The sequence below is a fragment of the Moschus berezovskii genome, chromosome 21 (assembly GCF_049115385.1).
Source record: "Moschus berezovskii isolate FMDL1 chromosome 21, NW_MosBer_1.0, whole genome shotgun sequence".
Classification (NCBI taxonomy): Eukaryota; Metazoa; Chordata; class Mammalia; order Artiodactyla; family Moschidae; genus Moschus; species Moschus berezovskii.
This window is the reverse complement of record NC_142480.1, coordinates 59,642,293-59,657,387: the sequence shown is the minus strand read 5'-3', so window position 1 is coordinate 59,657,387 and position 15,095 is coordinate 59,642,293. Positions and strand designations below refer to the sequence as shown.

The following is a 15,095-nucleotide window of genomic DNA, read 5'->3' as shown; positions in this document are numbered from 1 at the left end:
ATCATACACGGTTCTTCCGCCTCTTTTCCAGGCAAACCTGTGGGTTGCTAAGATGATGTCCCAGTGCCACCCCTGGAGCTGAACTTGATTTAAACAGGTTATCACAAAACCACAGGGGCTTCTGAGCAGGTACTCTTCTTAGATGTACCTATTCACAGGTTTTCAGTTTTCAGAAAAAAAAAAAAAAAGGATGAATATATGGAGGAATGTCATTTATCTTTGAATCTGACTTTATGTTTATGGTATCTACAGGGTTTTTCATAATTTTCATCATATGGATTTCTAGGAAGCTTATTAATTGAATGGTATTGGAAATTACAGATTTTTATGCTGGGGAAGGTCTTGTTGACCTTCCATGTTTAAGCAGTTTAAGATAAACTGCAATTTCACCTTAATCTGTGTACACAGGGATTTCTTATTGGTGGTTTTCAGATCTTCCAATAGTAGAAAAATTGCCTACCATGCTTCAGATTTTTGAAGTCATGACCCATATTGTTATCCACATAACTGACAGTAGACTCTTGAAAATGTAATTTAAAAACTCCAGGAACACCATGAGAGTGTACACACTAAACATATTTGTTTAAAGCATCTTTTTCTAACACTGACATTTTTTTTCAAAGAACAGTGCTCAGCAGAAGGAAGTTTAAAGGCACTCTGACTTCCTGTGAGTTTTCCACTAATAGTTCCCTGTAGTCTGTAATTGCTCTCTATCTTCCAAAACCGGGCTCTGCAGAAGACACTTATTGACCTGACTTAGGATAAAAGGAGAAGGAGAAGAGGAGAGAAGATCATAGCCGTCGGCACTTTGTTTATGAAACTACCATTTCGAGGATATGCTTGAATCAGGCAAAAGTAATGCCTCTTGTTCCTCTCCCAGCATATTTTAAACGCCACCCTGTCAGGACCAAAAGAACAGTGCCCAGAATTAGGGCATTATCTTTCCTGTTTGCTGGTGTAGTGTGTGACAGCATCATTTAAATCATTACATTTTTCTCAGCTATGCTCAAAATAGATATGAAAATTAAAAGTAAAAAATATAAAAATATATAAAGAGGTAAAGAGCAAAAAAATTAAAATTTGTTTTTTTGAGTCATTATAATCTATTTTAAAGCTGTTTAAAACTCACAGGAAGCTGTGAAAAGAATTCAGAGACATCCTCTGTTCCCTTCATTCAGCTTTCCCAAAGATAACATCTTGTGTAACCACCATACCTTGTCAACACTGGGAAATTGATTCATTACTATTAACCCAGTTATAGACCTTATTTGGAGTTCAGCAGGTTTTACATGCATTCTCTTTTTGATTGCATATTAAAATGTAGAAATGCATTAACCGTCAGTGTTAAGGGAGCATCTTTCATCAATAAATACCGATGGTATGTAGGATTCTAGAGAGAAGGTGGAGCTGTTGGCATTCGTGAAGTACCTTCATATTAATTACTTTATCCATGCATTACTTAACGATCAATCCTATATCAAGTGCCAACTGGAGATGCAAACATGGTGACATTGCTCTCAAAGAACTCACAGGGGGAGATTGAAAAAAATAGTCCACAATGACAATGCAATGTTGTAGAACATAATACACATGAAAACAAACCAACATTACCAGGCACCTGCAAGTGTCCAGCACAGGACCAGGCCTTAGTAATTAAGTGGTGACTCAAGATCCCTGCTTCTCCTGCTGTGTGGAGGAAACAGGCCATTAAGAAGTCCTGCTAGCAGAGTGCTCTAACAGAGGGATTCAGAATGGGTAGGTCCTGGACAGTCAGAGGGTGCGCGACAGTGACTCAGGGGGATGTCATGTAGCCCAGTCAGCATTCTGAAACTGACCGCTGATGGATCTTGGGACCTGTTCTCACACCATTTTGTTCAGAGCCTATGCATCATCTTCCAGGTTTGCTGCAGCATTTGAGCAGCTGTCTTGCTCTCCTGAGAACAGTCACTGTTTCTTAGAACTGACTCAAAAATCAGTCTTTGGTGTCATACCTGCTGGGCCAGAGTTCCTCCATCAGCACTGGGGACCCTGCTGCTGGGTTCACACAGCAGGTAGGTTGGAGAGGGCTCTATTTTCCAGCAGTAAAGAAGCAGTGGTTCCCTAGAGCTCAGTTGGTACCAGGGCTAGATAAACAAAACCATTGTGTTTCTTTCTTAACAAATTCATGTGCTTTGCTCAAACTGTGACAACATCGTCACCAAAAAGCCCACTACAAATATGGTCAGGGGCCCCTCCTGCTTAGAGACCCTCAGTTGCTTTGCACTAGATTGAAGGTAGCCTCCAGAATGCTTTCTGGGGTCTACAGGCCGCTACATGGACTACCTTTCTATGTCCTCAGCTTCAACACATTATCCTTCACTTCCAGTTCTTAGCGGTCCAGTCACGCTGTCCTGTTCAATGGCCCTTTAACTGGCTAAGCTGTGCTGTACTCCTGGGCCTTTGCTCATTCTGCTTCTAGAAATGTGTCCACCCCTCTTCCCATTCTCTAAACATTCATCTATAACCGCATTCTTCAGGCTTCTGTGTAAGACTTTCTATATGGAAGCACTTTTCTGTATATCAAGATCCCACTATGAGTCCCCATTTTATCCTTCCCGTGTGTATTATAGAGTATGCAGTCTTGTCTTCTGCTGTGATTGTGTATGTGTCTCCCTTACTAAACTGTGAGTTCCGTGAAGGTAGGGATGACATCTGTTTTTGCCATTGTCCCCTGAGGACGCAGTACATCTTTGCTGGATGAATCACTGCATGGAGGGATAAATGACTAAACGAAATAATGACACATCCCCTCATTTCTCCTGCAAGGTTAGGTAATGTCACACCTGGGGTTTGGGCATCATACTTACACATTGTTTGGGGATACTTTGTTTTGGGCCCATTTCTGGTATCTTCTCTTTATCCCATTTCAGGCAGGAGTAGTTTTTTTCATAGGAAATCATGACTGGTGTGATTTTATCTTTGACTTTTGCCTACTCCCGTAGGCTTCTGCTTAAGTAGTTTTATTTGATAGAATTGTCGTCTCAAGGCCACTTCTACAAGTGGCAAGCTATTGGTCAGGTGCCTGTCTCTTATCAAACTGGTGGCCATTTCTCTCAAAGAACTTCCCAGAACTGCCTTGCTAATCTCAGGGCTCTGAGTCATGAGCATGGCATGTTAGTCGGGTAGGAAACTGCGACAGATGGGTGCAGCACAGCCTTGAAAGAATTTGTATTTTACGGATTCTGGATGTGAATCCCATCTTCACTGGCTTCACAGTGGAGGAGGCCCTTACTGGGGTGGATGAGGCTTGCTTGCTGAGATCAAATCAAGGAGGTATTTGGAACAAGGGTAGAGATAGAAGTCAGCCACTGTTACTGAAGAGAAGTGATCTTTGAGCTGATTCTGGAATGATGGTCAGGGTTGAGTTAGTTCTATGGGAACGTGAGATAAGGGTGGGGCAGAGGGCATGTTCAAAGGCCATGGAGAGATGTTTGGTGAAAAGACTCGACCAAGACTCTAGAAAATTTGGATGCAAACCAATCGCTCTTAAAAAGAGTGGTCTTTGCTCTATATCTCAAATTTGAATGATCTAGATAACTGCTTCAGTTTTGTGGCTGACATCTCTCCAGTCTCAGCATATGCTTATAATGAAATATAGATTATTTATCTTAAATTTAGGTAGGGAAGTAACCATGCAGTGTGAATTCTACTCTTTTCTTTATTGGTGTTTGTCAAGGGGGGTGTGTGTGTGTGTGTTTACATTCATTTTTCAGTCTTGCCCAAGTATAAATGAAGATCGAAAGGTTTGTTTATGGTAAGAGCTATGAGATTTGTAGAGCTGCTGCTAACAGCGACTTCGAAGCCAGAAAAGAAACAGTGTGGACTGCCAGAAGGTGCTCAGGTTTTTGGTGTTCAAGGCATGGGGAGAAGGACCAACTTTGCATTTACTGACTGGTAACTTTTAGGCAGATGACTTAACTTCTCTGAACTTCACTTATCCCCCCTGTAACTTTGGGGTATTAATGAAACTATTGCCTCATTTATCTCAAAGGATTATTTATATGGTGTAATTTATATGGAAGAACTGCAAAAACTATGAAGCAAGGTAAATATAAGTCATTATTGTTATAGAATAAATGCACTCTTAAAAAATTGTGACAAGTTTCAGCAAGGAACTTCTATGGAGGAAACTTTCCTAGACTTAATGCCACTTGAAAGTTCACAATAGTATATTTCCAACACAGCAATAATGTGGCAGCTACACAGTCAATTTCAAGGAGCAATGAAAATATGCATTTATTATATTTCAGGTCTATATTTTACACAGAGTTCAATGTTGTAAAAATTAAGGGGAAAATCCCCAAAAAAGGGCTGATATGAACTTTAGATTTTTAGCAAGAAAGGTATCAAGTAAATTTTTCTGAAGTATTTCTGAGTAGCTCATTTTGTGGTACTATTCAAAATTATGTAACATTAGTATCACTTTACAGGATATAGTAATAAACTTTCCCAAAAGGTTTTATTTAACCAGGAATTGGGAGGAAATGCAAACATATTTTGTATGTAACAAAAGACTATCGCAAACATTAATTTTAAAATATAACAAATCTAAACACGCATGTCCACTTCAGCATTAAGAAGTCAGTGAGATCCTTTTGCTATAAAAGTGATTTTTTTGAGAAAAGCAAATAAGGTTCACATTAAAGAGGGAAGGCTTGATTGACCCAGACTACACAAGCCCAGGAAGTGTTTGGTGGGTTATACAAACTGGGTTATTGATGACTGGCAGGAGATTGGAATGTAGAATTGAAACGGAAATCAACCTCTTGGTACGTAACCCACCATAAACTATTTTCAACCAAGATAGATTTTTGTGTTGTTCTGTTTTTCCTTTTTTTCTCTTTCTGTCTTGCCAGTTGGGACACTTGTTTCTTCCTTTTCTCCTGAGACTCTCATTAATGACATAAAATAGATATTAAAATATTGCATATGGAGAGCCCAAACAGCTTTGGAAATGCCCCAGCTGCGTTCATTGGCTCGCTGGTCAAAACATTTGTCAGCCGGCCTGTGTAGGAAGTTGAAGAATCTTTTCTTGACAACTTATGACAGTTTAGTAACTTGAAAAGACAAGACTTTTTGTTGAGGAGGGGCAGCAGTTCACTTAAAGATGGTTGTATAATGAAATACATGGTGTAGGGCTAGCTTTAACCCTAGCTTTAACTCCTCTAACCCAGGAGTATAGACTGAGCTGGTGTTGCAAAACCAAGCAGGGGAGATGAAGCACACATTTTGGTCACCTGGATGCTCACTGCACACAAAGTCACCACTGGACACTTTGCCAGACTGTCCTGGGGTCTTCATTGACTCTAAGTGCTTCCAATGTGTTACTGCCTCATCCACCTTAGAGCCAGCAGGCAGTTAGATGGCTCTTGACTATCAGAGTCCTGCTCTCACCACTACCTGGAATTTCCCTCCTCTTTAGTAGAGTTCTTACCGTGGAGGTTAACTCAAAGTCAGGGGGTTGCTTACCTCAAGCCTCAGAATGCACACACTGCATCTTTAAGAAATAGTTCACTTGTGAATCAGTAAATGCACCAGACAAAGCAGCCATTACTTATGCATTCCTGCATACCCGGGAAGGTGAAAATAATAGAATAAACATCATATACTTCATTATGATATCGGTTTACACTTCCAGGGTACACAAAAAGAGGCCATTTCATCAAGCTAATTGCCTGAAAGTAAAAGAGAGAGAACTTTAGCTATTAGTCTATTATGGGGCTTTTTTCTTAATCACAAATAGGGGCCGTGTGTCCCTGGGGGGATGTGTATTCTAATTTACAATTGAACTACAGATCAGAGCAATCAATCTTGGGCAGCACTTTTACAGTGTAATTGCTGCAACATAACAAATAAAAAAAAAAAAAAAAGAAAGAAGAAGAAGAAGAAGGCCTGAGCTGCAGTTTGAGGTGGAGATATTTCCAGGCACTAGTTCGGGGTGGGAGGGAGAGAAGAAACGCCACAGACATGAATATGCAATGAGGGCTCATTAGCGGCCGAGTGTTGCCATGACGAATGGCATTATCCCCGGCCTGGTGCTGCCTAAACATGAATTTTATAACGACCCATTTATCATGACTTGTCATGGGCTTCAGTACTGTACTTTCTTCCAGCTCACACACCTTTCCCGGTTCTGATGGTGGAAAGCGTCCCTTTTATTATTATTGTTTCCTTTTGCATTGATTTCTGGTTCTTCACAGCAAGTGTTCATCACACAGAGCCACATGCTGATGAGAGGTCCGTGACTTCAGAAAGTTGAGGAGCTAAAACCCGATTCCTTATTCCATCTCCTCTATGGTCACATATTGAGAAAAAAAGTTGGACTCAACTTTGAAAGAAATTTCTTAACGTGGGAGCTTTTTTTGTACTGTGGTGTTCTGTCACTGCAGATTTTTTTTTAAAATTAAAATTAACCAGGTTTGTCTTCTTTGCATTTATTTTCTCCCCTTTCTTGTACTTCAAGAACCCTTCCATACCTTAAAAGTATAACTCAAATGTTTTGAGTTTTTTTTCCCCCCAAATCTTGGAGTCATGACAAAAAGTCTAAGATTAGAATGCTTGAAAGGCTTTTAGTGTTTAGGGTTTTACAAATGCATGAGCTGATTTCTCACTTAGAAACCTTCTTATCTTGTAGCAGGAAGGCTGGCCTATTCTTTGACGACAGTTTTTTAGGATGCACGTTTTGCTAATAGCACAAAATCGTAAAAGCCATCTCCCTTGAGGTCTGTTTGAATATTTAGCAGTGCACAAAATTACTATATGCAGATGTTTGAGTCTGCATTAGCCAGGAGGGCCAGTGAGTCCATCAAAGGTAAGTGCAGCAGTGGGTCAGGAATATGGTTCTAGATTGGCCAGAGGGCCCTATTGTAGTAGAGACCAAATCAATGGGATCTGCTGCTGCTGCTATGTCACTTCAGTCGTGTCTGACTCTGTGCGACCCCATAGACGGCAGCCCACCGGGCTCCCCCATCCCTGGGATTCTTCAGGCAAGAACACTGGATTGGGTTGCCATTTCCCTCTCCAATGCATGAAAGTGAAAAGTGAAAGTGAAGTCGCTCAGTTGTGTCCCACTCTTCGCGACCCCATGGAGCCCACCAGGCTCCTCCGTCCATGGGGTTTTCCAGGCAGGAATACTGGAGTGGGTTGCCATTGCCTTCTCTGAATGGGATCTAGGATTAGTCTATTTAGTTACCTAAGAGACTATCACTACAATTATTTCTCTATTTACCTAGATAAGTGCAGGAAGGGCATAGACACACAAAGGAGTATAACTGTTGCAGGGAGGAAGCCAATTCTGACTCTACGTTGGAAACTGTTTCTTTGACTTGCTTTTATTATTATAATCATACTCATGGCTTGCCTGGAGGACCCTGCCCCTCTGCTTGACTGTAAACTAAAGTGCCTTTGTTCAACTCAGGGAGAGATAGTTCGTCCCTGCCCTGTGAATAGAAGAGATTAACACACCCCTTCTGAAGGCTGGACATTCCCTTGGAGATGTTTCACAGGACTGGAGACCCTCTTACTCTACTTCCCCACTGCATCTCCCTCTCTCTTCTGCCTTTTGATTTTAGTTCCTCATTGCTTCTTTCTCTCTGATCTAGAAAAGAACCTGGCATCCAGACCCCAATAAGCTGGCTATTGTGAGGCACTCGCCTGCCGCCTTCTGGGTCTGCGGGCTCCCTGATTAAAGTCTCTTCCTTGCCTCGACACCTCGTTTCTTGGATTCATCGGCCTGTTGTGTGGCAAGCAGAGCGAGCGTGGACTTGGTAACATAATCTGATGTTGTTTTGTACACCCAAGAATTACAGTCATTTCTGTATACAATTTGGAAACTGTAAATAGTTAATCATATCTTTTTGAGTGGGTTATCTTTCCTGTTCCCCTGGATTCCATATTAACAGTGACAATCATTTTACCTACTAATACTTAAACATTGCATGCTAAGTTGCTTCAGTCCTGTCCGACTCTTTGCAAACCTATGGACTTAGCCTGCCAGGCTCCTCTGTCCATGGGATTATCCAGGCAAGAATACTGGAGTGGGTTGCCATGCCCTTCCTTAGAGGATCTTCCCAATCCAGGGATCGAACCCGCATCTCTTACTTCTCCTGCACTGGCAAGTGAGTTCTTTACCAGTAGCACCGCCTGGGAAGCCCCACTTAAACACTAATAATACATTAAAATAATTATAAAATATTTTATAACTAATGATAATTTGTACCTGTGAAACATTTTACGGTTCCAGATTTCTTTCATTAGATCCTCAGGTTAACTGAGGGAAGGGTTATTATTCCCATTTTAAAGAAGAGAAAACTGAGGCTCAGAGCTTAAATGATGAGGTCAGGGTCACCCAGTCAGAAAATGGAAGAGTTGAAGCTCAATGGCAAGTCTTCCAAGTCCTAGGTCAGAGCTTCTACATTCCCAAAGTCACCAGAGCAGAAATTGTTCCTGAAACGTCTCTTCTGGGATTTAGGAAGTTGGGAAAGGAACCCATTGAAAAGATGGCCATCATTTACACTTGAGAGCCTGGGGTTCTCCTATATACTTACTAGAATTGAAATTAGCATGTACCTGTCAATTAAAATTAAGTTGCCATTCCAACCATTTAAGCTGAATTGTCTTTCCTCATTTAAAAATGCAGATGGAAAGTGTTTTGCAACAAAAAGACTTGGGCATCATTCTGGCTGGTGGTCTTGTGTTATGAGTCTTCTGGCTGTTAAATTTTTTACTTATTTATGTTTTCCCCCATGAATGAACTAAACAAAAATTTTAGAAATAATATGGTGAAGAAAGGATCCAAATATTGGCAAATGGTATTAAAGAACACTGTGATTACGACTGAACAGATTAAAAGTGTGTCTATATGACACCAAACATCTGGATGAAAATGGGAAAAAAAATAGTAAAAAACCTTGATGTTTTGTTTACTTGACACCATACATCTGGATGTTTAAAAACATCTGGGCTTTTAACTCATTTTCTCCCAGGTTTTATCTGGGTATCTGGCATCATGTGCAGAAAGTTGAACAATTAAAAAAAATTAATATGGTTATTACTGAATTAGAGAGAATTATTGTGTTTAATTAATCTGCAGATATTAACTAATTATTCTGTTTAGCGTAACATTTAATGAGTAAAATTCTCCACCAGGCAAATAAATACAGAAAGATATAATTAGGTGATTTAAGAATAAAACTTGGCTTCAGGCACATTGAAATCTTGGTCATAGTTTACTGACAGCAGTTTCCGTGGGTAGAAATCTTTCTAGGTCCTCAGACAACAATTTTTCTCTTCTGGGGAGTAGTTTCCATGTGTTATGAGAATCTGTTAATTTACAATGTGTTTTGACAATAGTAAAATTTCGTAAACACTTAATAACATATGAGATACATCAAGTAATAGACGTTTGCTTTGCCAAGTGAATTACCCAGCCTGATAAAATCAGTGTAAACCCACTCTGTAAGCAGCCCTCTGACATGCCCGAGGCTGAACCCGAAGAGGAACCCACTGAAAGGAACTTCAAAGACTTCATTGCAGGGAAAAGTACCTTATGTGACTGACATTTTTTTGTGATCTCATCTAAAAAAGTTATCATAATTATTGAACATTTCCTCTGTAGCTTATTCTCAATCCAATCAGTTATAATGAAAATAGTCTGCTTGCTTTTCAGATTCTCAAGTTTTCGAAATGATTAGTGCTTCCTTGAGATATCCCATTAATTGGACACACAACCCAGATGAAAAGCCCGAAACCCAAGAGTATATAAAAAAACATAAGGTTGTTGCAATTTAAGTGCCTTCAAAAGATCTAATTTGATTTTTAAAAGCAATTCTGCAGATGTGAAAATTAAAGGCAGGCAGAAACAAGATATGGTTTAATGAATGTGTAGGTTAAGAAACATTTAGAGGTTTCAGTAGCCTTCCTCTGAATTTTTTTTTTTAATTTAGCTGTTAGGTTGGAAAGATTGGTCCCACCACACAATAGAAATTGCTGAATTTTACAAGTTGCTATTTCCTAACCAATTGCTCCATTTTTTTCTTACCCAGTGTATTTCTGAAGCAACATGGTGTTTCTGTGTACAGATGTTCAGTCCTTGTACCTGTCAATCAGATTTCAAGTTCTAATAAAGTTAAAGGGTCTCTTCACTGGGTTTGCCTTGGCTGTTTCCCCCCTCTCACCAGAAGCAAATTGTGCACTTATTCTCAATAAAAGAAGGAAAGAATGAAAGAAAAAAAAATTAAAAACCCTTCTACTGGCTCTAATGACATCTTCAGTCATTAATGAGTTAATAAAAATCTCAAAGTCATCTGGGGCTAGATAAGAGGAAGAAAGGAAAGTATTGTACTGTAATGACAGGCTCCCCGACTGCCCTCTGAGATGTCATGAGTCAGTCATGTTAAGAATGTGTGCATCCAATCATCTGGTGATTTTTATCAGCAAGCCCTCCAGCGGGAACTGACAAGGGCTAGTTGGGGAGTCACGATGAATAAACAATGACTTTGGGGATTGTTGGGGGCTGTGGAATAGAGTGAGGGGTTTATGTATACTAAAACATGATGACATTAGCAATCAATATACCAATTACCAGACAAGTTATTGGTCGAGGCATTCACGGGTCCTTGGCCTCCGTGCACTTTGAAGAGGCCTTGGGCACCGAGGCGGCTTCCTCCATGGGCAGGCAGGCGGGGCGCCCAAGACCCAGGGCCCTGATCTAAAAGGCAAGCCCTGCTTCTCTGGCTGAGGTAGTCCAGGCCTGGCTGTTTTGAATGGCTTTGCAGAGTTTATTATTATATAAATACAGACTCCCACGTTTCCTTCCTAGAGATGCCATCTCTGGAGTCTGGGGTAGGGCTGCTGTTTGGTGTTTGGTAACTGATCAGGCAAGTTGGGGAGTTGTTGTACAGCGGGAACTCCCCCAGTGCAGTCCCAGGCCAGCCACACCAGCATCGCCAGGGCGCTCCTTAGCCACGCAAATCCTCAGGCCTGTGCTCAGACCCGCTGACGCATTTCTGAAGCAATGTGGTATTTCTGTGTACAGACATTCAATCAATCAGACTCTGAAGGTGTGGCCCCAGACCTGTTTTTTTAAACACAGCCTCCAGGTGCTTCCGATTCTTCCTCACAGTTTGTGAGCCCAGGCTGTTGAGCAAAGATCCTTGCCAGGGGTTTGTTACCCAGCACTATCAACCATCTCCTCTCAAGCGCCTCATGGGTAATTTTCTACCCATACAAGTTAAGAGGTTGAAGTGTGCAAATGGTTTACTTAAAAAAAATTAAATGAGGGCAGATCCAACTTCTCTCCATAATCACTTGTCACTCTCATTCACTCCCACACACCACTAGGTTTTCTTGAATGATCTTGATGTCTGAGTGACTTTGATTACAGAAAGGAAAGGAGAAACACTGGCTTGTGGCTTATATCTAAAATAAAACAGGGTAGTGGGTTTATAAGTAATCTTAGAAAAATCAAGGTATGTGAAGAATTTATTTACTAATAAATACAACTAATATTCACCTAGATAGCATATTAAAAAGCATCACTTTGCCGACAAAGGTCCGTCTAGTTAAAGCTATGGTTTTTCCAGTGAAACCAGTGAAGTGAAGTCACTCAGTCATGTCCAACTCTTTGTGACCCTGTGGACTGTAGCCTACCAGGCTTCTCCGTCCATGGGATTCTCCAGGCAAGAATACTGGAGGGGGTTACCATTTCCTTCTTCAGGGGATCTTCCCAACCGAGGGATCGAACCCGGGTCTCCTGCATTGGAGGCAGATGCTTTAACGTCTGAGCCACCAGGGAAGCCCACAGTAGTCATGTATGAATGTGACAGTTGTACCTTAAAGAAGGCTGAGCACCGAAGAATTGTTGCTTTTGAATTGTGGTGCTGGAGGAATCCCTTGGACAGCACGGACATCAAACCAGTCAATCCTAAAGGAATTCAAACCTGAATATTCATCGGAAAGACTGACACTGAAGCTGAAGTTCCAATACTTTGGCCACCTGAGAGAGCTGACTCATTAGAAAAGGCCCTGATGCTGGGAAAGATTGAGGGCAGGAAGAGAAGGGGACGACAGAGGAAGAGACGGTTGGATGGCATCACCGACTCAATGGCCATGAGTTTGAGCACACTCCAGGAGTTGGTGATGGACAGGGAAGCCTGGTGTGCTGCAGTCCATGGGGTCGCAAAGAGTTGGACATGACTGAGTGACTGATCGCAATATTCATCTGGGCATTCAGTGCCCACAGGTGCTTGTGTAGATTAGTCAGATCTACTTAAAAAAAAAAAAAAAAAAGCAAATATAAGGACTGCCCTTAGTCCAGTGGTTAAGAATCTGCTTTCCAATGTAGGGAGTTCGGGTTCAATCCCTGCTTTGGGAAGTAAGGTCCCACATGCCTTGGGGCAACTGAGCCTGGGTGCTGTGACTTACTGAACCTGCAGGCTCTGGAATCTGTGAGCCACAACTGGAGAAGCAAAGGAAAGACAGATCTCAAGGAGAGAGCCTGTATGCTGCAGCTGAGCCTCAACGTAGCCAAAACTTTCTATATGTAAACAGCCATGAAACTGTGCCAATTAGGAGAGGAATGTGTGCGTGATTCAAGGGTGGTATATGGCGAGGAGGAGGCCTTCTTGCAGTGAGGTTCGAGATTTCTCTTATTTTGCTGGAGAGTCTTACTGAAGGGGGCATTCCAGAACTTGTTAAACTTTCAAACGAGGTGGCCCAGTCTGCTAGATATGCAGTAGATTTAAATTAGTGTTTCCCACAAAGAGCAATTCCCAGGTTCTAAGCTTAATGCAAAGGATAAAATGTCTCGGGTCAAGTGAGAAGTTGTAGGCACACTGAATAGATAGGATTGTTTGCAACAGGGGTCCCAACACTTTCTTATGTGTTACGATTCTTCCAAAGAGTGTTGCTTCCCTGGTGGCTCAGTTGGTAAAGAATCTGCCTGCAACGCAGGAGACCTGGGTTTGATCCCTCAGTTGGGAAGATCCCCTGGAGAAGAGAAAGGCTCCCCACTCCAGTATTCTGGCCTGGAGAGTTCCAGGATCTGTATAGTCCATGCGGTTGCAAAGAGTCAGAGCGACTTTCACTTCAATGTATTTAATCAGCAAAACCCTTTTATAAAGGATGCATCCGTGCATGCTTGCTAAGTCACTTCAGTCATACCCAGCTCTTTGCGACCCTATGGACTGTAGCCTGCTAGGCTCCTCTGTCCATGGGATTCTCCAGGCAAGAATACTGGAGAGTGTTACCATGCTGTCCTTCAGGTTTATGAAGGATAACCTTGTAGAATCAGTGTTCCAGGGAGTAACCTTTAGGAAGCATGCATTCACATCTTCTAAGATGGCTCACACCTGTGGGGAGAAGCTAGTTATTCTCTGTGTTGTATAGTAAGAAGTCTCTTTGTTATAATTTATTAAACCCTGTATGTCTGGCATCAACATTAATTATGTGGTGGCTTGAAGCCAACAAGAAGGTTCATGCAGCCATCACCAAAGAGTTAAGTAAGTTGTCCAACTGTTGATGGTCTGGTTAAATCATCTCTGAGTTGTTGGCATATCTCCCAGAACAGGTACTCATTAAAAAAAAGAACAAACTGGATTTTACTACTGAGATTATGTTATGTTTTCACAAATGAGGGACAGTTCCATCACAAACTCCTTGCATGTACCCAGAAATGTCACACAAAAGCAGACGTGTACCTAAGCTGGTGTTGGAAAGTCCTGTCCTCTGCTCCTCTCCCCATTCCCCATTGAGGTCCATGTTTGCTCAGTTGTGTCCGACTCTGCAATCCCATGGGCTGTAGCCCACCAGGCTCTTCTGTCCATGAGATTTTCCAGGCAACAATATTGGAGTGGGTTGCACTTTACTCCTCTGGGGGATCTTCCTGATCCAGGGATCGAACCTGAGTCTGCTGCATTGGCAGGCTGATTCTTTACCACTGGGCCCCCTGGGAAGCCCATCCCATTGACAGCATGGCCCTACCTGTTTCCCACCACACTGAGGTCCAGATGGTGGTGGCTGTGACAGATCTTGGCTCCTCCTCTGGCTATTCATGAAGGTGACTGGAGGTTGGGGGTGTGTACCACAAAGGTCAGCCCAGCAGGGATCTTAAACACACCCTTGCTTATAAACGTCTCCTCTTGGAGCTCTTGCCAGAGCTGTGCATTAATGCCAAATGCTAATTCTTGCTGGGGATGTGATGTCTTATAAATGTTATGAAAGAATATCATCTTTCTTATAGAAGTGAAGGTACTTTTAAGGCCACGTTAGGCAAAGGATTAGTTTCCCAAATCACATCTATAGGTCACGTGGTTGCCTGCCAGTGGCTTCTTTGCTAAAAACCACACCCCGTCCCCCTCTGGTGACACAAGAGTTGGAAGAAACTCTCAAATGGAGGAAAGAAGAAAACTGAATTTTGAAAGATGGGGAGAGATGAAAAATACACAAACAAGAAGCCTAAACATAAAACAATCCCATCACCCATGATAACATTTGTCATCTTTTCTCCATAGTCCTGTAAGTCTGGCCAAGACACGGGACTCATTGGGTTGTGTCTCTGAACTAAAAATAATAGAGTGGATTCAACTTTGGGAGGTCTCAAAGCCTTTTTTTCTCATCTTCTTTGTAAACATATTGTTGACACCATATGCGTTTCTCAGCTTTGCAGTTACAAGGCGTTTAGCCGGAGGGAAGGGCTTCACTCTCCGCTCTTGGAGGAAAGAACAGAAGTTCAGCAGAGTTAACCAGGGTCTACCCACCACTTGTCTGGTTTGTTATGGAGTTGAATATTTCTCCCCTCTCTATTCTTTGAAATGTTTTGAATTAAAATAGCTTACTCAAGGTCACTGAAGGCATATGGTCCTGCTCAAAACTTTAAACAAAACATTAGTTTTTACAACCTTTTGTAATTTGGTATTGTATACAACATGGTTATATGCAGAGTTTCTGTAATCTTTTCAGTGGGTGACAGAAATATGAGAAGCAAATTTATAAGCCATTTAGTGAAGCATTTAATCAATTTCATGCATAGGAAATAACTCCGATGGCTTTGCTTTATC

At 41.7% G+C, this 15,095-nt stretch overlaps 1 long non-coding RNA gene across 2 annotated transcripts in view; it reads left to right on the top strand.

Moving 5' to 3' along the window:
• Nucleotides 1-10,511, top strand: part of LOC148774579 (uncharacterized) — a 61,544-nt gene extending 51,033 nt beyond the window's left edge. For both annotated transcript variants that reach the window (XR_016035669.1, XR_016035668.1), the window contains exon 4: nt 7,641-10,511. This is a non-coding gene — a long non-coding RNA (uncharacterized LOC148774579). The remainder of the gene's footprint in view (nt 1-7,640) is intronic.
• Nucleotides 10,512-15,095: the final 4,584 nt, after the last annotated feature.